This window comes from Zonotrichia leucophrys, chromosome 10, assembly GCF_028769735.1.
Source record: "Zonotrichia leucophrys gambelii isolate GWCS_2022_RI chromosome 10, RI_Zleu_2.0, whole genome shotgun sequence".
Lineage (NCBI taxonomy): Eukaryota > Metazoa > Chordata > Aves > Passeriformes > Passerellidae > Zonotrichia > Zonotrichia leucophrys.
The window spans coordinates 16,983,944-17,008,068 of record NC_088180.1 but is presented as its reverse complement, the minus strand read 5'-3'; the positions used below and the strand labels follow the sequence as shown (position 1 = coordinate 17,008,068).

General features: G+C 42.3%; 1 protein-coding gene across 7 annotated transcripts in view; it reads right to left on the bottom strand.

Annotated features, from left to right (window-relative positions):
- MEF2A (myocyte enhancer factor 2A) overlaps positions 1-20,079 on the bottom strand; it is an 80,920-nt gene extending 60,841 nt beyond the window's left edge. For 3 of the 7 annotated variants that reach the window (XM_064722613.1, XM_064722614.1, XM_064722618.1), the window contains exon 1: positions 19,762-20,077. The gene's annotated coding sequence lies outside the window, so the exon portion shown is untranslated. Of the gene's footprint in view, positions 1-19,761 lie in introns of all 7 variants that reach the window. The other 4 variants (XM_064722615.1, XM_064722619.1, XM_064722620.1 and 1 more) reach the window with 3 other exon arrangements.
- Between the last annotated feature and the right edge of the window lie 4,046 nt (positions 20,080-24,125).

Below are 24,125 nucleotides of genomic sequence, written 5' to 3'. Positions count from 1 at the left end.
TCCACACTATAAACATTTGCCTACTTTCAAAGGAAGATAGGAATCAAAACAAGCTTACCCTGTACTTCTAGCAGACACCACTCTTAACATGTTACATCAACCAACACTTGTGGAGATTCTTCCTTCTAGCTTCTGGTAGGTTTCCTTCCTCTTTGTCTACCACTGAATGTACTTCATTTTGATGGTAATATCTGATTAACAACCTCAGCAAGCCTTTAGAGGTGGCAGGCACTCCCCTTTGTAAGCTTCACTTACCCAAAATAACACAAACCCTTTAGTATTCCACAACAGAAACAGCACCACATAAAATCTTAAGGCCACCATCACTGCCCAGTTCGGGAAGAGATCTGCACGTATGAACCAGATCCATGCACAGGAATAACAGCATTTAAAGCAGCACTGAGCTTTGGTTTAAACAGAGTAAACCAAGAGCTCTGCTCTCACACCCTGCTGCTGCCAAATCGTTCCATCTGCATTAGCTGCAAGATGTCAGCTTGGGCATGGAAAAGAAGAATTATTTAGTGCATTTAGTGAATCCTCTGATTCAAAAATGAGAGGATTTGTGCCCCTGCCTAGGTGGAACAGAAGCCACAATATTCCTGAAGAGGATGGTAGTATCCCCTTAAAATTCCCATACAGAGCAGTGATGCTCTTGACACTCAGTGCTTTGTTCTTTTTTCAATTAGTCCAGTTCCTTCAGGGAAAATGCTCACCATGCACAGCTGGGAGAAAAGCAGTAAAGGGAAGAGCAGGTTCTCAAAAGAAGAAGTGTGACAGAGGACAGCAAAGAGTTAACAGTAAGTTTGTCTGTGACATTTTATCTAATTTGATAGCACAGAACAAAGACACAGACCTGGAGTTTTCAATTTAGTAGATTCAAACAGGCATTAAGAAGAAACTGATTTTCATTCACTTTCGAGGATTTCACCTTAAGGGAAGGTCTTTCAAGGATGCACACGGTATTCCTTGACCTTCTGAAAATTAAATCAATTAAGCACAAGACTCAGTTCTTGTAAAAAAATTATTTAGAATATCCATGAGGAAAGGAAAAGTATATCATGAAACCAAAGCAATATTTGTCAATAACACTGGTTAACCCACAAGAAAGATGCTGGAGCTTTTGCCAGAGGTCTGAGTTTGCCCTGGTGGCTCTGCAGTGTCTCAGATCCAGGCTGCTATGGAAAAAAAGGGAACTCCAAAGGGACCTCGTTGTTTTCATAGGGCATTGACTCAGGAGCACCAACCACAGCTACACCCTCCAGGGCTAGCAACAGGACACTGCTAAGGTACATCATGGATGCTTCATGGAATAAATTTCAGTTCTCTACTATGCTTAAGACATTTTAATGCCACTTTATTATGTGCATCCCCAAAGTACACAAAATCTACCGTGCTTCCTTGCAATTCTTCTGCAAATGCAGTATCTACCAAAACTACAGAAATCCATAGAAAGTATCTTCAATCTTTGAAGGAGTTCACTGGTCCATAATGACAGTGCATCTAGAATACAACAAAAACCCAAAACCCAACAGCCAATTATTCAGAGGAAAGTGCCTACACAGACTTCTCAGCAGGAAGAGATGGAAAAGCTGATAGCTGGAATAGGCATGTTAAATCACAGCTGGGGAAGGTGGAACCCTTCACCCCTCTGCTTTCAGACAAGCCTCACTGGCAGGACGTGGGGCCACCCAGCCTGGGGAGGGAAGGAGCTCCCAAAGCATTGAGAACCCACCTGAATCTTCCAGCTTAAGGAACACAACCATGCAGGCCTGAGACTGAGGAAATCCTTTAGCAATGTGTTGGTAGAAACACCATGTCCCACACTCAGTATTGAAGCTCCACTCTGCTGCTTGGATCCAGCCCAGGACATTTCTGCTCACCTGGGCCCACAGCTGCTGTGCAAGAAGCACAGGGAAAATGGGATTGTGCACCAAAACACGGGATGATGAGCAAATCACCTCACTCTGCCCAGCACAAGACATCAAAAACCCCAAACTGTAAACCAACATCAACATCACACTTCCTGCAACAAATCAGCAGGGAAAACACTAAATTTTATTAGGATTTTGCATAAGCAAGATTATATTCCATTAAAGAGATTATCCACTTTTTAATGTTGTCTTGATAGAGGACTTATGTGTGCCACTCTTCCCTGCTTATCATCTCCCAAATGGTGTCCTGCTAAATCTGCAGAAGGCACATAAGTGACACTTTAGCTCTTAAGCACAGATGATACCAAGACAGTCTGACAATATCACAGCACTGCCAAAATTTACAATTCTGGGTTTTCTTAAAGATTAAGTACCTGAGGATCAGATTGCTATTTTCAGATTTTATTTAGAATTTAATCTTTGGTCATCATGGCAGCAGAAAACTGAACTGTAGCAGCCAAATAAAACACTCCAAAAATTATGGTGGATTAAAAAAAAAATCTAATTATTTTGGAATTCTATCTCTCTCACACTGATATGCAGAAATCTTGCTGCAGCATTCCAAATTCTGTGTTGGTTACATCCCAGTTATAAACGGAGTCTCTTTAAATAGTTTTATAACATTTTATTTAATGAACAGAACTCTGAAAACATTCAGAGAAATGTTAACTTTTGAGAGCTTCTCTGTTTTATTCACTTGTATAAGATCACATGGTTACTAGACACATGCATGCTAAATATATTACATGCTACCATGGCAGCAGGTCAGTTCTGCACAAGCTGCTTGTATTAAATTTCTCCTGTAAGTGACATTAGACTTTAGCTCTGCTCCAGCACATATAGGAAGAGGCTTCACATTCCAAACCACCATCTGAAGGGGAAAACTATGCCAACACAGTACAAAGTATGCCTGTGCTACTTTAACCCATTTACTATTTTAACACACACACGCAAGCCTTGCATTTATGTTATCTATATTATGAATTTTTCAGATTCAAGACTCCAAAGCTAATGGCTTTGTCATAGTTTTTTGCTATGAAAATTTAAGGAAAAGGTCACACAATTATAGGCTATAATATGTGACATGTTCAGATTGATGAAACTGCAAACACTAAGTATCATTAACTGGGTAGGCTATTCAACTACATTTGAAATCTTTTACTGGTTTATTAAACTGCCTGGATACACAGTAACTACTAGAACATATTTTAAATAAGCATCATTGCATATTGTTGTAACAATTTCAGAGCAGATGTTCTCCATAAAAGACAGTGATATATTAAAAAAATCCCACATATTGTCTGTACATATATATTGACATGTCTAGAAATACACACACTGGCGTATAAAAAGCACAAACAAATCTGAGTTGTCAAAATTAATGGAGCACACCCTAAAAATATTTCATCATCCTCTGTTACAATGCTTTAATATGTCATACTACAAAGGGACACACAGCAGAGAATGCCAGCATAATGGGGTAAGGAAGGCAAACTTCTAAAAGCAGCCTCTAGACCAACAGAGGATCAAGTATTCCACGGCTTCAGATTGGTGCCTTGGAGAATGCAAAGATAAAAGGGGAACAGACTTGATCACAGGGTCAAGAGAGGTTATCTGTGCTCTGCTGGAGGAATCTGCATTAATCCTCCTCTTTCCCTAAGCACAGAGGAAAGCCTAACTCCAACACTTATCAGAAAGGGCGTAATCACAGCGAGCTGCAGCTGACGTTGGAGGCAGGGGGAATCATCCAGACCTTTGGTAAATATTTAGGCAGCTAGCCCACATAAAAATCCTGCACTGTTGCTTCTCTAGTGCAACCATATCCACAGGGGGTAGGTGAAAGTTCCACAGACCTACTTTAGCTGCAATGCCTGTTTGCTGCAACCCAGAAGCACATCCTGACACTGCTCCTCTTAAACAGACATTTTGTGAGATGGTTCATACTCCATTTATCTTCCCTTTCCATTGGTGGGGACAGCTGGAAACCAGACAGAACTACCAGCAGGTACCAGCTTACCCACAACAGAGATCTGCTGAGGGCATACCAAGAGAACAGGGTATGAACCAAGGTAGAGGTACGCCTGGATTTTGAGCAGATGATATTTTAAAGTAGCTCATTATTCAGTCCTCCCTTAATTACTCTGCAGAGCACACCAGCATTTATCAAATAATACACTGTCACAAAGATACAGAATACCACATTTTTACAGAAGGAAATTATTATAACACTTTTAATTTTATTCACCCAAAGGTTAAGCACCAAACTGTAAAATGTCTGCAGTATGGTCCTGATAGATTGACCAGGCTTCGTTTTGACATTAGAACTTCTGCTCTAAGGGACCATGCTGGAGGCACAAAATCATTTCTAATGCAGCAGGCACTTATTTTTTAGCAGGAGAAACACTTCTATTAGGTACCCAGAGAATATGTACCCATGTAGTGTCACACATCAGCACATGACTGAGAGCCTTTATCCGGTCAAACAGCGTCACACGGACCAAGAGCCAGCACAGAGCAGAGCTCAGCCTCAGCTCCAGCGCGGAATCTGGGCCATCCCTGCACTTCACTTTCTGTGCAGCTGCTGGGAGCAGCTCCCCGCCCCCCGAGCCAGGGGAGCACAGAAGCTGTCGCTGCCAAGAGCAAAGAAAAAAACCCTCCTCAAGAAGCATTCTTCACCTCTGCAGAGCTGTCACAAACGTGAGCCTGGCTCAACTGCCACGTTCCAAACCTGGCTTTTGACTCGCTGCTGCTCGAATATTTAAGCCATCCCTTTCCTACCTGCATCAGAGCTGAACCCATTTTTTCATTACATCTTATTTGGTATTTTTTCCACATTGATGACTTAAGAGGTGCAAACATTGTGACCTGCTATTAGCAAAGCTCCAGCACTGAAGAACAGCACAACACAAGTCCCAGCACACCAGGAGTATTCAATATCTCACACACACACTGGATTCCTTTCACAAACACACAGAACTAAACCCAAGAGCTGCACTGATAAAGAAACCCCACAGAAAAGTCATGAAATAACTGAACCAGTAAAATTCCATACAAAGACAAAACTAGGAATTGAAATCTACAAATACAACTAGTCTACAGAAAACATGTTTTTCATCTTTTTAAAGAATATGTTTGTGACTGCACAATTAAAAAGCAGCTTCCAAATTTTATCAATATAGTCAAACTAAATAAACAGTGTTTCCTCTGTAAGCAAATAATATTAAGGTGCCTTACAATCTTACATATCACATGCAACAAGTTTTGACTAAGAAAAATAAATGCTCAATATTATACAAAGCACAAAAAATCCCACTGACCTTGGTGAAGGACTTGGAATTAAATTATCTGCAGCTGTGAAGTGCTACAGGTTACTCTTACTTGAGAATCAAACAAAAACCATCAACAACAGGCAGAAATCAAAACCTAGCCAACATGATTATCAACCAAAGTAGAGCTTGCATAATGTAAAACTAGGCAGATGCTCTGGCTTTCAGATCAGATAATAATAGTTTTATTTCTCCAGAAGTGTTGGTACCTAATCAGTCAGTTTTGGAGCATCTGCTTTTCAAGACCCCAGGTGAAAAGAAGAAACCAAAATCTGTTAATGTAACATACCCAGCTGACAGATGTAGAATTGTATTCATGGAAACACTAAAAGCCATACCAGAAATGGAGGATATTAAGAAAAATAAAAGAAGATATACTTGCCAAGAGTAGAACCCACAATATTTGCTTTCTCAGGAGAAAATACCCCAGCACTTTAATAGGTAAATGTGCCAGAGAACTCACCCTCTACCCACCAGGAAGTGAAATGAAAGAAAGCCCAAAAAATAGCACAGAAAACAGAAGGGGGTGTGGTGGAAATACTTCTTGTTTACTGGCAACTATCTTAAAAAAATATAGAGAGAGAGAATAAACAGCTGAAATCCAACATATTCACTCATCCAGATCATCACACCAAAAATCTCAGGCAGCACAGCTTCAGCTGCTTGCAGCACTTGCTTTCAGCCAAGTCACACATGTCCCCACACTCCTGTGCTGCCCTGTCACTGACACAGGACACAGCTCCAGACTGTTCAGCTGCACCCAGCAGGGAGGTGAAATTCAGGCATTTGCACAGGGCCAGCAAGGAACCCACTACTGCAAAGGCAAGGCACCAATCTAAATGTTCTCAAAGGCAAAAAAATACTCAAAACAAGGCAAATTCTGCTAATGCAGTAACATGCTGCTGATCTAATGGATTAGCAGGCAAGTTTGAGGGACTGAGGTCTTCCAGGTCACAATTTGCCCTTTTAATTTAACCTACAGGTATCAACTAGAGAACTGGAAACAAATGCAAAAACACAGCACTTGCACTAGAAAATTATTTCTTATTTTATCTTGCATATTTATAAATAGCAAGAGCTGATGGAAGTAGCACTTGGCAGAATACAGCCCTCAGTTAAAGCCCTCAGAGTCAGGCATCCATTTGGTCAGGTCAAATTCCAACAGGCAGAAACTCCCACCAGCATCACCCAACCACTGCCACACCCCAAGAGCTGTATGCTGCACTTCAGAAGCCTCTGTCACACAAATACCCAAATTCAATGAAATTATTGCATCCCCTGTTTTTCCCAATTTGTTAAAGGCCATCTGAGCCAAATCCTTCTTAGAACAGAGACATCAATCTAGACCACAGACAAGTTCTGGAACTGCAAGTTTTATTGAAAGCCACAAGCTTCATTGTAGTTTAATCACCTAAATTAAATACATAAACAAGATTTCAGTTTTTAAAAGGATGACTAACTTAAATTTGCCACATTAATTTACTTTTGAAGGCACTCCATGCAGCAACACTTGCTACACCAAAAAACATTAGTATGTTCTCATAACACACAAAAAATGACCAAAACACATCTAATAAAGAAACAAATGGAAAAAGAGTAAAAGTTAGTGGGTGCTGTCATTTGCTTTACTGGAACACATCAAATAATTTCAGCACTGTTCCGCTCGAGATGTAAAGAAGAGCTGAGACAGGAATTCACAGCTCCAAACCACACGAGACCACGTGAGAAAATGCATCCACCTCAAAAAGCAGGTGCACTGCCATGCACATCTTGCTAGTGCAGAATCACAACTGAACATATTAACCCAGTTTCCCAAAGCCTTAATGATGACAAATATGACACTGAAAACATGTTCTCCATTAAGAAACAGGTTTGCCCCATTTAGGTGCTACAACTAACGAGCATTTTGTGAAATGATGGATTTTGAAGCAGGAGAGATAATGAACTAAATGCTTTCTGTGAGCTATCCTAACATGCCACTGACTGGCACAGGTACATTAAATGAGTTTAAAGGTGTCCTGTATACATCTACCCAGCTACATTTATCAAACACAGCTTTACTGCTGATCTCAGAGGGGATCACACACACTACTTCCCCAGATTTGGACTAATCCAGAATATACAGATCTAATGAGTAATATTTTTCCTATTGTATTCCCCTTCAGTACAGTGCCCTGCCAAGTCTTTCAAATGACAGTGTTATTAAGATAACTCCAGGAAGGCACTGTACAGGAAAAATAGGCAAGGCCTGTTAATAGGATACACAGACCTCAGATGTGGGTGAAGGATCTTCTAGTTTAGATTTCACACATAAACTGCTTGAGACTAGCAAAAGAGCACTAGAACTCACAAACACTTTTTAAAAAATTTTCCTAAAATGGTATAGACATTATCATTCCTCATTATCCAAATGACTCTGAGCATCTCCAGATTGAGTCCATCTCCCCACAGGCAGAGAACGAACCCCAGGCAGTAAGAAGGCTGAGACCAGAAATTGCAGAACAGCATCTCAACCACTGGAACCTGAGAGTGGCAATCAAAGTGCAGATCTCAAGCTTTGTTCATTAGATTGAACAGTGAGACTTCAATATTTATTGTAGATCTAAAAGAGAAATGTACAGATTCACAAAGAATGACTGCACACATGCTCTCTAAACAATGCTAATCCAATTAGGTATCACTCATTTAGACAGATACATTGCTTTAATTATGCTCAAATTGTCTCCTATTGCTAAAATGAAAGTTAAATAATTTAATTTTGTATGTGAATACAGCAGAGGAGAAGGAGACAAAGACTTGGATTCAAAAGTTCTTGTGATTGCCAAAAGGGGAAAAGAGACTGTTCCCTACACACTCAGGAACCATTAAAACCCTTCAGCATTTTTTGCCAAACATGGTTTCACGTATTTTTTACAGCGCTTCAAAAGGTTTTGCTAAGGCAACTTGTGTATTGACAATAATACAGGCACCACGCTGCATTATACAGAAGACAATAGCAAGATCTGAGTAATGTGTATTAAAGAAAACACATTCACTACCATGGGAACCCTGTCAGAATTCACCACTACTGCAAGTCATCCACAGGAAGCTTTTCTGTGCTAGACTTCCCCTCCTAATAATCTCTCCACTAATACCTCTAAGATATAAACATGAACATTATAGCACACAGGCAATGCCCTGGCCTGCAGCATTTTCATCTAAATAGGTCTAACAGACACAAGGAGACAGCAGAAAGAATTCCAGAATAAGATCTCCACCACTTACATCATCAGTACAGCCAAGGATTTCACTGGAACATTGACACTAATTCACTGAAAACTCATTGTAAGCACAGTTAATGAATGTGGGAGAAACCAGGGAAAAAAGAAAGGAAAAAACCCAACTCCATACACACAACACAAAGAACCAAGCATTACAAGAAATGTCCCAAATCCCACTGAAGTTGACTTTATCTAAAGCAGTCTAGGAAGTTTCACTGGAATAAGTGGACCTTGTAAAGTATTTGTTACTAATTTTTTAGTAACAAACTACACCAGACTAAAATCATGCCTAGACCAAGCTTCTGGGATCCACAGCTTAAACAGGAAGAGAAGCAAGTTCCCCCTCCCAGCCCCAGTTACAGTGCAACTCTATCTGCATGCATAAGGGCACCAGCAATTGCAACAAAATAAAACCAGAGTTAAACATTAAACTACACAGAGGACTTGCCTGGCTACAGCCATTTACAGAACAAGCTCAAGGAACACTGCAGCATATGCAAGGCATTAATGTACAGTTAAAACTCCTTTTCTCAGCTCCTGCATGGAGGCAGTACATCAAATCCACCTGGAAGAACTCAAACATGACCAGAAGAATTTGTTTTTAATTAATGTCTTGCAGAGTCCAAATTAGTTTTTCAATGAAGGTCTGCAAACTCAAATGTAACAAAAGCATCTCTTAGTAGATTGTTTTGCAGGGTTTGAGAGATGAAAATGCAGAACCGAAAAGTGTAAACACAGAAGTTTCATCAGACTCCAGAATGAACAGGTATCAAGTCAAAAAGAACAAACCTTCCCTAAAAAACATTTTTCACACTGAAATAACAGAACTAAATTTCCTCCTTGAAATCAAGACTAGCCAGTATTGGAGTGCCCTAGAATGAGCCACTATTTCAACAAATAGTGAGCTGTGAAATGCTGAAATCCATTCTTAATCAACAAAAAAAGCATGGTAATGGCACATAAGTTAGGGAGTTTATGAATTTCAGAAAAAGTGCTCTTCTACTGAAAGCTAAAGAAAGGGACAGCTCTCAGAAAATACAAAACACATCACAAGCACCATCCTGAATGTACTGTAGATCAAGCTCCTTTCCCTGCATAGTAACAAGAAACAAAAAGTATTCTAATCCCTTGTTCAAGATTGTAGCAACCACAATAGCAACTGCAGCAGCAGCTTTTCCAAGAAAGGCATTTTAAATGTAGAGTTTACCCCTCAGAACTGGTGTACCTACAACAATCTTCATAACACATGCAATTGTGCCCTTATCTAAATTTGTATTTGTCTAGAGAGAGGGAAATGAAGCCAGAAGACAAGACAATTATAGAAAGTATGAAACCCAGAGATACAGTCTCAAGGAAGTATAAATGTTAATGGTGGACACTTCAAACTTTAAAGGTCCCAGACCTGAAACACTGGTAAGCCTGAACCAAGGCATCTGAGGTAAAATGATTCTCTCTGAAGTGTGAGCTGATAAACACAGCCAGACACTAAAGCTGCAAATATAAAAAAGAACCCAAGGAAAGGAACTCAACTGGAACTTTTTTTTTTTGTTTCCATTTCATTTGTATCTTGGTTGAAACCAAAGAGAAGCTGCTTTCTATTTACTTGATCAGGCTGTTGCCAAATTCCTGAAGGAAAACGTGCAAATCCTAGCACAGGTGAGCTGAATCATTCATGTTCAAGGTCCACTTATATCTTCAAAAGATTTTCACCTACTCCTCCCTTCCTGCTGAGTGGCCCAAGCACTGACACATCTCTGTGGCTGACAGCGTGTGACTGGGGCTGGGCTGGCCGTCTTTGTCCCAATACTGCCACCAGATCAGACTATTTTAAGATAAGCTAATTATGCCACTGAAAAATCTTCTAAGCCACTAAGACTGAGCAGAGGAGACCACGAAGAATTAAAAGCAGAGAAGCACAGGTTAGACAGAAGCAAGAACTGTGATCTCAGCTCTTGCAGATAAGCCTGCAGGATTCCTTGTCAGATTGCAACTCTGAATTTTAGGCTGTGCTTACCTTCTCCTGCTTCTACACTCCTAACAAGCACAAAAGGAACTTCACACAAAAGGCTGCTGCTCCTTACACATTCAGAAAATTAGTCATTCAAGCCTTAGAAAAACAACACACCAAGACCTTTGTGGTTTTCTTGTAGGCATTATCTACATGCATGCAAGACAGCTACAGAAACCAACTTAGGTGCCTTAAAACAAACAGATCTGAAGGAAAATCCTCAATCAGGATTTTGTTGCACAGAAAGATTTCAAGAAGTTTATCAGATCATCTTCTCATTAACATTTCATTCAAGGACTGAATGACTGAAAAGCAGGTAAAAACTTCTTTTGGGAACTACTCAGCCAGTACCCAGCAATATTGTGATAGGTTTTATTACAAAACAATTCAGCCCTTAAAAAACAAACTTGTTAAAAAAACTGGATCCAGAAAGTCCTACATAAAGCACAGATATGAGCATCACATGGGGGAGGAGGTGAGGTGGGGGCTTTAGATAAATTTATTAATACATTTTAAGAAGATAGGAAGACACAAGGAAGAAATTCCAACTATCTTCCCATACACTTACAAGCAAGCCTCATCAAAATGAAGATATATTTATTTTGCTGAATGAATTCCAACCTAACATAATATTTAGAACAAATCAAATACATTAAGAACAAGGCAAATTTAAATCACCGTAACTTTAAGTTTTATCTTAATAAAATTAAATAAAAACACTTAAAATAACAGTTTGCTAATATTAGACTAGAGCATCATCAATGATGGCATTAAAACCCTGAAGACAGAACTATTTCCACAGCTTTATAACTTTTTTAATAAAATGATGTTTACTTGACCACAGTCTATTCTCCCTCATTAACGGTTTCTGATTATATTGGTCAGTATTAGCCAAGCACTACAGCAAATGCATCGATTCTTTTTGAGATTTCCCAAAAGTGCTGCAGAATTTCTGACCTGGCATTAGCAGAGAAGCCCTGGGCAGAGCAGAGCCCTGCAGTGACCAGAGGCAGCAGGTCCTGGGGGAGGCTGGGGCACTCAGCAGGCCCCTGTGCTCAGCCTGGCCACAGCCGGCACACTACGGGGAGAACTGAAGAGAAACACACTGAAAACAGGGGGCACTCTAAAAGATCAGGGAATAACAGAAAAGTTGAAAAATAAGGGAAATGGAAATTCTCCATTTACAAAATCACTTCTTTACTATTACAGTTTGGACTACTTTTAAATGTGCTTCCACCATTTCTCCATATTTTAATAACATAAATGAAATGGGCTACAGAATACAGAATAAAAATTTTCATATACACACTTTGTTCTTCCCTCTTCCCCATACCATGCTTGGCTTGCTCCTCAGCAACCCAGCCATAGAGCTGGAATCCTTTTATCTCATGCAATCGCACTGGTTACGCTCGCCTAGAGCCAGTGTTAACAGGACAGTCTACAGATCCTTTAATGACTTCCATCTCCCCCGAGACAAAAACTAGGTGGTGAAAAGAATAAAACAAAAAGGCAGCAAGACCCAATGGCACCCAGGAGTGCCGCCAGGTTGGCCGCAGCCCGGCTCGCTCTGAAGCGGTTCCTCGGTCCGTGGCAGGAGCCGGAGGCCCGGCCGAGCCCCCGGGGCTGCACGGGCACGCCGGGATCACCAGAGGGAGCTGCGGGGGCTCCGACGGGGCCGCACCGGGGATCGGGGCCCGGATCGCAGCTCCTCACCCGGGGCAAGTCCTGCCCTCAGCTTGGGAAAAAAGCAGCTTTTGCTTGAGTCTCTTTGTAGGAACCTTCCGACCCCCTCTCAAGGGAATGACTCTGTCACTTCCTGCAGGAATCTGGTGCAAGTTTTACATAAGCACCTTGTGCTAACACTCGACTGGTTGTAAACACGTGTGTGACAATAACAGGGTGCACGGACTAGTTCAGGGCATCCTCAGGAGAGAAGTGTAAGAACAAGGATGTCACCACTAGGCCTAACTCGGCAGGACGGGAGTCCGGCTCCTCAGCAAGAGCACGAGGGGAAGCCACAAACAGGCCCGGGGTGTGCGGGGCGCTGAGGGCAGGCGGGGACCGGCAGGGCCAGGCCCGGGGGGCAGCGCGGGGTCACTGCGGGTACCGGGTGGCACCGCACCCGCCGGGAAGCCAGGCCTGCTCTGGGGAAACTCAGCCTGGAGTCACCTCCAGCCTCAGAACGCCACGGCACGAGCGGCAGCTGAAATCTGCAACTCTCCCATCACCGCTTCACCTCCTGAACAAACCCTCAGTCTTTTACGGTACTTTCCTCCTATTTTGCATACGGCACCGAAATTACTCCAATAATGAGAAACATTCCGTTTTAAAATCCAGAATTTCCAATCGTTTCAACACCACATTTTAAGTTAGCAGTGATAAATACAAACACTGACCATTAGCTTTTTCCTTTTTGTAGGGAAAAAAAAATCATTTATCAATTAAGATAATTCTTGTTGTTTCTGCCCTCCTCAAATTTCATCTCATATTAAACCCAATACAAAGCCTGGAGAGTCGTCTTAGATTTCTCTGTGCTTCACTAAGAACAAGTGCTTTCTATATGATTTTGTAATACAGATTTGATAAAACGGTTTTTAAATTTCAGTTGTTCCAATTGATAATTTTTCCTTTTTTTTTAAACAGCTATTCAGGTTGGCAGTTTTTATATTTGTGACAAAGGAAACAACAAGCACCTATTTAAAACTCATGATTATTCTATGACATCCACAGCCATTCCATGCTCCACATGCTCCTCGGGAATTTTCAGGGCATTTGTGTTCATAATTACAACTTCTGCACATCACCCATATTCTACACCTCCAATATTCAACAAATTCTTGCTTCCATCAACTGACCACATCTCTCTTCAGCCATCCACGATTTTGTCTCCTTCCCCTGAAGGAGGAGTTCTAATTTAGTGCTTCCTAATGGAAACCATTAATTTTTTTACTGCTGGCACTTTTTTCATAGCCCAACATCTCTCCAAGCAAAGATCTTCACATACATTTCAATGACAAAAATTTAAGACGCCACCATTTGGAATGCTATGAACAAAGATAAGGAGGACAAGAAGAAGACAAAACATTAAAAACCCCAACGCTCAAAAGAAACACAGGAGGATATTAACAAAACCTCTCGGAGAAAATCCTTCTTCTGCACTCAAAAGCTTCAAATCCCTGAAGCCAACTATTCAAGTAAATATGTGTATTATTAAACTCAGACTAACAAACATAATTTGACAGCCTATAGGCTCAAAAATTGTAGAAGAAAATGCTTTTCCTTTTTTGTAGGCATCAAATGAAACAAATTCTCTTGTGCTGTACCTCAGACTTCCCCTCTTTCACCCTGAAACCAAGGGGATTCTGAATATAAATTTAAGACACCTGACTTAATTAAAACCTCATACCATTGCACAATAATTCCAACAGCTTCAAGGAAAAATAAAAATTCTGAAAATTTCAGTTTATTACCCTCAGTGCCTGACAAGATAATAAAAGAACAATGATGATGGAACATCCCCTTTTCTCAAACACTCTCCGAAGACTCTTTGCTTTGAAAGCTCACACTGGAAGAAGCAACATCTTTAAACTGCTCTATACACCAAATTATTAGCAGTCATTCTTGTCAGCTCACAGCTTTTAAAACAGGATGCATGCACTCATATCAGGAAGAGGCAGTTGCTTGTGAAAGAATGATACCAAAAACAAGATGTCCCTCATGCTGATAACCTCATACAATGCATCTGAGCTATACCATACAAGTTTTCCACATGATGGTCTATTAAATACAATTCAAAACATCTGGAGAAAGATAACCACTTAAAAACAGTCACTTTCTTTGATATCTGAGGGGGGAAAATATTACAACTTTTTTTCTCAGCTCTTGGACTCAATTATTGCAGATTTGGTGTGATACAGGGTGTAAAGTCACATTATCCTGACAGCTTCCAAAAGTTTCTCTAATGAACATTGCCCAGACAAGGCTGTTGTGCCCTTTGTGACCTTTAGGACACGTGTGTGGATCTGAGTCCCTGAAGGTTCAGCCTCTTGCTTACTCTCTTCTCTTACAACTGTTTCTAATTCTTCCATATCATAAAGAACACTAAAACAATCTCCTCTGAATTCTGTTTCTCAATTCTGTGTGCCACAACCCTCAAGAAAGAAATGTGTAACAGCACAGCCCCAGCACAGCTCAGTTACAGACATGCTTGCACAATTATACAGCTAAAAGTTTAATAATTTAATCCCCTTAACCTTCCAAACACGAAATGATCACACAAAACTAAGAGATCAGGCCTGTGTACATTGGTATAAAACCTCAGCCCTGACCACAGCCTGCAAGTGTCACTGCACGTATGGATGACACATCTGCTTTACATATTCTCACAGGTCTATGGGGAGCCTGCAAACAATAAAAATAACACCAGTCCAGTCCATGAAATCCTAAATTACAGTATCAGAAGCAATCTGGTTTTCAAACGAAACTGAGTTACACAAACACTCAAAGAGATTTGAAATAAATGGGAAAAAATCCTTCTTCACCTCTATTATCATCATAAAAGTATCACGAGCACAAACCCATCCATCCTGCACACCCACTCCTAGGTGATCTCTGACCATGACACATTTCTCTCTGAGTCAATTTGCTCCTGATTAGAAAAAAAGGAAAAGCTGCTTTGTCATCAGTGCCTGGTACAGACACCTACAGCCAGCACCTTTCCACGACTCTGCTTGCTGCTAATTCCTAGCACCTCCTTTTTATCTTGCTATACTTCAAACAGGCATGCAACAATTCTCAGTAGCTCCTAGAGAAATCACAGAGCAATGCAGAACACATTTTCAACTTTCCAGGTTGGCCCATAAGGACTTTGCCAGAATTCAAAAGCTCTCCAGGGACAGAGGCAAATATAACTGGGAGACCTACCTAATTAAGCATCACTAACATTTTGAATATAAAGTAGTTAATTCCCTGAAAAATAATTCAATTAATCACACTCTTATTAAGAGGGATGTATTTTCTTCTGATCACAGAGGCACGCTTGTACTGCTACAACACACGGAACAAAAAGCAAAGTGCTGCCATAGAAAAGGTTCTGCATTCCCCTGCACTACAATTTTGAAAAAGACTGGTCACAAAATTAAGCCTCCCTTATTCTAATAAAATTCCTTCCTATTTCTTCACTGTAGACTCACATTAAGAATAAAATGAGAAAAGAAAATATATACAGATATATATAATTTAAAATATTCTAACTAGGTGATTATCTTGGACAGGCAGGGGTGAAATCACAGGAACAGAGAAGTCTTGCAAGATATTAATTCCTCTTTAGTGTCAAATAGAAATGAGAGTACACAGTACAGGGGTTTGTATTTCTAAAGAAAGTTATATATTAAATATAAAGAAATCTAGAAACACTGCTGCAGAACAATTAAACAGAAGCCAAAACAATACCACTGATGTAAAAAAAAAAAAAAAAATCAATGCCTTAATATGGAGGAAAAAAAATTTCTTCTTTTCAACTCCCTAAGCAGTAACTTGAAAGATCAAGTGTTAAAATAAGAAAGCACCAGATGAGGGGAGTGGTCAGAGGTAGAAATCTAGATCAGATGCTTACTTTCAAATAAACGAAGCAGAATCTCTCATTGCAGATAGGAGCTCATTATTTATGAGCTGGTGCTGTACCTCAGAACACATGCAGGGGGAGGGGAGCTGTCATCTCACACAGGCTGGCCTCAACTCTCACTGATCCCACTTTGTTCTCTTACACTGGACACTGCACCAAGGACCTCAAATGTATTTTCATCAGCTGGCCAAAAAAATTCCTCAAGTTTTTTACTGGAAGGTCAACAAAGCTAACTGGGGGGAGAAGTGAAAGAATGTCTTGTGTCATCTCCCAAACCACCCTGCAAACACCCAGGGAAAAAGCAGCCTTTGGTTATTTCACATCTGACTGCACCTTAAACCAAGGGGATTCTGAGTATAAATTTAAGGCACCGAAATGAAAACCTCATACCATTACACACCTTCAAAGTCTTTATTGACTTCAGTGGCAGGAGCAAGAGTTAAACTATCCATCCCCTCATCAGCAGCACCTCAGTAACCTGCCAAAGCCATTCAGGCAATCACTGCTCACCTTGCAGGGCACAGGAAGGCACACCAGGAAAAGAGTGCTGGGTTTATATCCCCTGGTTGCTCCACCACAGCTGAAGGAATCAAACCTGAACACAAAGCACCAAATTCACCCATATTATCACAGACAGAGATTCTGACTTCTGTTCCATTTGATCCATTGAAGAACACATTATTACACATGTGAAATGATGTCTTTCCAACACGATAAATGTGAAACCTTAAAGCCATTTGTGCATTAAGCAGCACATCCATTGCCACAGGATGTTCCAATTAATTCAAAGGAAGATTCGTTGCAATGAGAAGGAAAAGGAGATCCCAGTGCTCTGCACACATTTCCAGGCTGCTGTCAGGACTGAGTAGGCCTAAAGCCCAAGGTTTACCAGAATATTTAGTCCTTTAAAAATAAAAAATTAAGAATTTGGTGAGGCAAGTAAAATGTGCTAATGGTAATTTTTAGAAAACATACTTTTAAAAATTCAACTAAACCCCACAGACCTCTCTCAAGCTAGGCATAACAAACCACAGTTATAACTAATTCAAGATATTCCTTATTTAGGAAAAGAAGTTGCCAAAGTGATACAGGTTTGCTCATTACACAGCATTAAACTACACTTCTTTCAGTACTCTGGAGAACTAATCAGCTGTGTTTTGTTGGGAGAGCATGGCTGGGAGCAGGCAAGGTAGCACGGCATTGTTCACAGAGCAGAGTGGTGCCTCCAGGCTCTCCGAAGCAGCACTTGGGCCCAGAATATACAGAATGACATCAACAAGTTATCTGAGAAACGTGGCCAACATTCTAAAATAAACCCATAAAATCTCTGCTGCCCGCATTAACCAGTTTAAGGTGAACCACACACACTTCAGCTCAAAGGTTCCTAAATAAGATGAGTCTTCTGCCATAATGAGCTGTTTTGTTCTCCAGAATTATTTCAAGTTTTCATGCAGCCATGTCCTCCTCATTGTGCTAGTCCAACATGACTCAATTTCTCTAAGTTCACAAAACTCAATGTTCGCTTTCTTCTCCATCTGTGGTTTCACAGAGAAAGAAACTGATATTCCAGGGCTCTAAAAGCAGGGATCTGCACAGAGGCACAGCATTCCATGGCAGCACTCGCTCAGAGGTGAGCAGTGACCACATGGGTTTAACACACACTGAGAACACAGAGCAGGACAAGCCAACAGCAAAAGAGCTGATGTACTCCCAGCACCATCTGCAAATGTCTGCTCACAAATAACCCCCAGGAACGCTGCAATGCTCCCACGGCTCAGAGAAGGAGCTCATGCACACCAGAGCCTGTCCCTGACATTGAGGGATTCTCCCCCTCTGCCACTGCACGTGGCCCACGCCAGCTACAGATGTGGGAGAGAATTACGGAGGAGAAAAATCACTGACCAGGGCACTGGGCTATTTTCTTTATGAAATTCCAAACTGAATGTCCTCAGTCAAAAAAAGGCTCATCTCCAGCTGCACAGCACCATCATAATCCCTTAATATCTTGATAATTTGTTCCATTCTCTTATTTTTGATTTGCTGGCTTAACAAGTATAGAATTTTAAAATATCATTGAATAATGATACCCTTTAGTGAACAAAGGCACCGACATTACATCCTTTATTATAATTTATTATAATCCTTCTAAATTATGTAATTGAATAACATGTCATTTTGCACATATTCTAACACCTCAATGAAAAAAAAAAATAGTTTAAATGAGGAACTTCACACTTCTCCCCCAAATGCAAATCACCTGTGAGATAGGAGGAAAAAACCTAAATATTACATTCTCATACGTAAAAGGCATTTTAAATAATTTTAAATAGAGACAGAATAGATGACAGGAATGTTGCCCTGACATCTTTTGCACAGGTATTTAAATACCAGATACCAATAAGAAGACACCAGAATTATCTAACAAAATATAGCTGGCTACTTCTTAAAAAAAACCAAAAAATTGCATAAGGAACAATTGTGTGTAGACAGTTCACATAATAAAGGTTGAAAGCTCATAGCCCTCTCCATGTTAGATAAAAATTTCCCAGACTGTAAAAACCGTTTAAAATAAATACATTTACATTATCAATTCCACACCAAACCACTTTATTTTCCTTACTACTGTTTACAAATTATTCCTTTTCCTTCCTCCTTTGTACTTCCCAAAACCCCTTTCCCCCACCGCTCATAACAATTTTAGTCGTTGTATGGCTATGGGACACAATGTTTTTACACTAAACAATTTTTAAAAACCCTCTTCTTAAATTATCTCTTTTTTCCCCTACACAACTCCAATTTCTCAACTCTGAAATTAATCACCTGTCACACAAGGCACTATGGTCAGTTTTTCTGAGCAATTCCACTCTCCTCGCCGCTTAGCATCTCAAAGCAGGTAAAAATTTATTGTAAAAGACAGCTCCATAAACTTAAAAAAATTAGTCTTCCCAGTCAGCAGCGGACCAGTCCTTTTTCCTCACGACTTCTGCCGCCGAACACAGAATCCTGCTGGCAGCACAACCCCGCCGTACCTTCAGCCTTCTCCCCTGGACAGAACAGCCTGGGGCTCTCACCCCGGAGCGCTTGTCCCCCTGCCATTCCCAGCACACCTTCCTGCGGCGCTCACTCAACTCCTGAAGCGTTCCCGGCTCCCCCGGCCGACCCCCGGCCGCTCCCGCATTCCACGGACGGGCTCCCGGGGAGCCTTTTCCCGTCGCTTCCCCGCTCGCTGCGATGTCGCCTTCCCCAGCGACACCCAGCACAAAGGGTCCTTTCCCCGCACCCCGGGCGCTCCAGGGCCGCGTACCCCACCCTCCTCGGCTCCCTCCCGCCCGGTCCCCGGGCAGCTCTGCCGGCCTGGCCCGTAAATGTCCATCCCCTCCCGCAGGAAGTTCTGTGGAGGCCCCGGGAACTCGCCCACCCCGGGACACCGCCGGCTCCCCCCGCTCCGCTCCCTCAGAGCGGGATGGGGCCGGCGGGGGGGGACCCTCCTTCCTTTCCCCCTTCCCCTCCCGCCAGCTCCTCAGGCGCTCCCCCCGGCTCCGGCCGAGCCTCGGGCTGAGGGAACGCGCCCCGCCGGCCGCGCGGAGCCGGGACCCCGGGACCCCTCGCTCACCGCCGCTCCCCGCTCGCTCCGCTCCCGCCGCGGCTCCTCAGGAGACACTGACACCGGCGCACGGATACCGCGCCGCGCTATTTTTGGGAAACAAGGCCCGACCGCGGCCGGAACTACAGCTCGTCACACTCTTCTTCAGTGTCCTTCCGCACGTTTCTCCGCGCAGCTCCGGCAGGGCCAAGGGCGCTCAACGGCGCCGGGCAGGGGCGGAACGGACCGGGGATGGCGGGGAGGGGCGCGGTGCTCCCGCGGCAGGCGGTGGAACGGGCACGGCCGCGCTCCGCACTCGAGGCATCGCCGGATTACTTTGTTGGGCCGGGGAGCGGCCGGGCCTACATTCCTGGCCGCCGACCCGCCCCGGAGTGACGGCGTGCACAGCCAATCGCACCGCCCGCGCAGGACAGGCCGCCAATCAGCGCGCAGTTGGTGGGCGGGGCGTAGCGAAACGTGGACGCCTTGAGTGACATGGGAGCGCTCAATCAGAAAGGGAGGGAGGGAAGCGACAACCAATCAGAGCCCAGTGGGGGCAGGGCCGTTGGGAAGGGAACGCCCCTCCTGCCCGAGCTCGAGGGTGCGCCTGCGCAGAGCGCGGGGCCGGGTGGGCCGGCGGTGACGCAGCGGCCCCGGCCCGCCCCGAGTGGCGCCTGCGCCACCGCGGGGCCTGCGGGGCTGGAGGGCGGCTCTGGGGCAGTAACAGCGAGGGGTTGGGGCAGTAACAGCGAGGGTTTGGGGCAGTAACAGCAACTCCGGGGAGTGGGGCCGGTGCCCCTCCTGAGCCCTCTGCACGGCACTGCCCCTGTGGATAAACAGCTCAGCTGGCCCTGTGTGTCACCCTCTGAAACCACCGCCGCCTCCCCAACACACACACACATATATACATAGTGTATGTGTATATATGTAAATACACATTCTATACTCTGTAGGTACATTTTTATATATGGTGTATCTATATACACTGTGTCTAGTATATGGAGTATATATACAATATATAAAATATGTGTATTATCTATATATACACACTAGATATATACACGTATCTAGTGGATATTATGTAATTGTGAGAAATCGCCACTGGTAAAATTGAACAGAGACAAGGTTGTAAAAGCAAAACTATTAATACAAAGTCATTACACTATTAAATATATAAATAGATAGTATTTTATATAGTATATATACTACACATAATATGCATTATAAATACATGTTTGATATACATTAAATATACACTATATTAATTCTACTCTACATATTAATTATATATTATATATCTAATCATAAGTATAGTGACTACTGTGCAGATATAGATTTTTAAATTAATTTTTAAATAAAATAAAATTAATAAATTAACATTAATTTATTTTAAAATAACTTAAAAATAATAATTACAATTTATTTTAAATAAAATATATTTTCTGCCTGGCTTGCTGTGACTCTCCCAGCTCTGAGGACATGAGCTGTGTCTCCACGTTCAGACAAAGGTGACAGTCCACCTCAGTTCCAGCTCCATGCATCCATCCCCACCTCCCATTATCTCAGCCAGAGCTGCCATTAATTGTGCTCTAAGCAGAGGAGACTGCTCGGGAATCCAGAATAAAAGCCATCAAATGGGCGTCGTTCTCCTTCACAGAAGGCGGCAGCTGAAGAGCGACCCAAAAATAAAATTTTGATGATAAAATGATACTTGCCAAAAATCATCTGCGCTCTACAGCTCTTCCAGATTTATCCTGTGAGATACCCACAGGCTCAGAGTGGAGCGACAGGAGCCATTTCACAGCTCCAAATCACTGCAAAGGGCACATCTCTAATCAGGACACCAGAACCAAGGGTGCTGTCTCTGAAAAACAGAGATCAGAGGGGTTCTTTGTATTTTAGAATGGTGTCATTAGCTGAACACAAAAAGGTAGCCCCACAAAAGGTTGGGAATAGGATGCCAGGAATGATGACAGAAACTCCCATCGGGCAGGGTGGTGACCATGCCATGGGATGGGAAAAGGTGGATCCTCCATGACCATTCTCAAAAAGTGAATGTTAAGTTCTGTTGTCCATTTCCAGAAGTTTAGCACAAATGGAAACAGCAGTTCTCAGCTCTCAGAAGTGCTGGAGTTCAGGGTTTGTAATGTACAGATTAGTTTGGATTTAAGAGTGCAGCCAGTGAATAAGTTGAACGGCTTCTGAAACATCCACCTCTTGTTCAAAGCAGAGGTGCAAGAATAGACACTTCTTCTTGTGGATCTAAGAAAAAGATTGCAAGAAGTGAAAAAGACAACAAAATATAAATATTTGCCATCTACAATCATATTTCCAAACTGCTTATTGCTGATCTGTAATAATCAGGAAGATATTTAAATCCACACAGTTTTGTTTCAATTTCAAGATGAACAGTCTAAATGTCATTGATTTTCATATGAATAAGATTTATTCTCTCCTTCCTCACTATACCTATCATCCATAATACCTGTAAGGTCTATTACTAGAATCTAATGATTAATACCACAAAATCCTCTCTTGACAGCAATATGCTGAGAAGATGTTAAGATAAAATACTGAATATTTAAGTTATAAAAGTCAGTGGGAATCTGAGTAAGACATTGAAGCAAGGCCTGAGCAAGGACTTCTGGATATACTCATGAATTATTTTCAGTACATATTATTCCAAGCTGGCAAAAAATAGAGCAGGAAGCCAAAGAGATAAATAATTGGTTCTAATCTGTCCTTTTCAGTGGCACCACAAGAATAAGCAGAGCATGTGTTGCTCCAGGGATTTCTCTATGAGCCTTGCAAACAATGCCTCAGGGGCACAGAGCAGCCTCCTTCCCACTGAAATGCTTTCCTGCCCTGCTGGAAACACTGCCCTGTGTAACAATTGAGAAAAGGAAGTGCAGAATTCAGGTTGCAGTTGAAATTCCAGATGTTTTTTCCACGTGTGATGATGTGCTGCCACATCTGCTCCTGCAGAACCCTCCTGGGACTGGTGGGGAACCAGGATGGGTGGTGGGGAGGGCACAGATGTCCTGATGTGTCACAGCGAGGGACAAATGTCACCCCTCAGGCTGACACAAATAAAGTCACAGAGGAGTTGGTGCATCAAAATCCTGAAATCACTCCCTGACCTGATGGTGCTGCAGTGGGTTTGATTTCCAGGACAACTGCAAAGACCAAATTCTCCTGGATAATACAAAGGGTGCAAAACTCTAGGTAATAAAGAAAAATGTACACTGCTGAGAAAAAAATGGCAATCTTTGTAAGACTGGAGAAGCAGCAACATAAGAAAGCCCCAGAGAACATCACACTGGAGTGTCAATATGACAAGGGAAAAATTACCACAAGCATCTGCCAGGATCACTTGTGAGAGAAAAGGGAACAACCACTGACTGCATTTCTGCCCATCCTAGGTACAACCCAGAGACTGAGAAGAGCCCCCTGAAATCTCTTCCCTTGGCCAAATAGCAGGCACTGCAATTTCCATGATATCCGAAGAGAAATAAACTCAGAGCAATAGCAAATACAAAGAAAGATAAGGAAAAAAAGATAGCAGTGTTCTTAATTTTAACTGAATAGCCTCAGAGTTGTATAGAGTCATCATCCAGCAGTTGTTATGGCAATAAAGCTTTCCCTTGCATCTCTATTCCAGTGCATTTCCACCCACCCATTCAAGGTATTTAGGAGGCACTACCACCAAAATCAGATCTCTACTAACTTTCAACTTACATTTTAGGACCTTCTTACAATCCACTCCAGAGATGTACCATGGCTTTTCCTCCTTTCAAATGCCCCTTATATTCCAGAAATCAGCTTTTTAATCTTGTGTCCTGGAGCAGAGAATCTGATCCCCATGCTTCTAGAGGCGAATGTTACATAAAACCAAAATGCAGGACTTTTAAAATCATAGCTAAGAGGAGTAGGGGATGTTATGTAGGTTTTGCATGTTTGCCAAACAATTAAGTTACCCTTCAAAGGGAAGGGGGGGGTGCTAAGAACAAGGTTTTCAGAACAAGGTTCCTACAAATCACAGGCCAGATTAATTCCTAACATTGTTCCACTTACAATGGGGGAAACACTCTGTGAATGAAGATTTTGTAAGGGACTACTGATTGCAACAAAACCGAATTGTACTCGCAGCATTTCAGGATGGGAACTCGCATTAGAAACAAAGGAGAGGGGCAGCGGGGACTCCCACCTAGGGAGCAGGAAATCAGAGAGGAGCAGATAATGGTTCCTGGCCATTAGGGCTTTGGGTAACCCTGTTAACCCCGTGGTCACCGCAGCACAAGCACTGCCTGTCCTCTCTCGGGGAGCTGGCTGGGAACAAAGTCCCCTGGGCTCCCTGTCTGTGCTCAGGAGTGCTGCTCTTTCTCTCTTTGGCT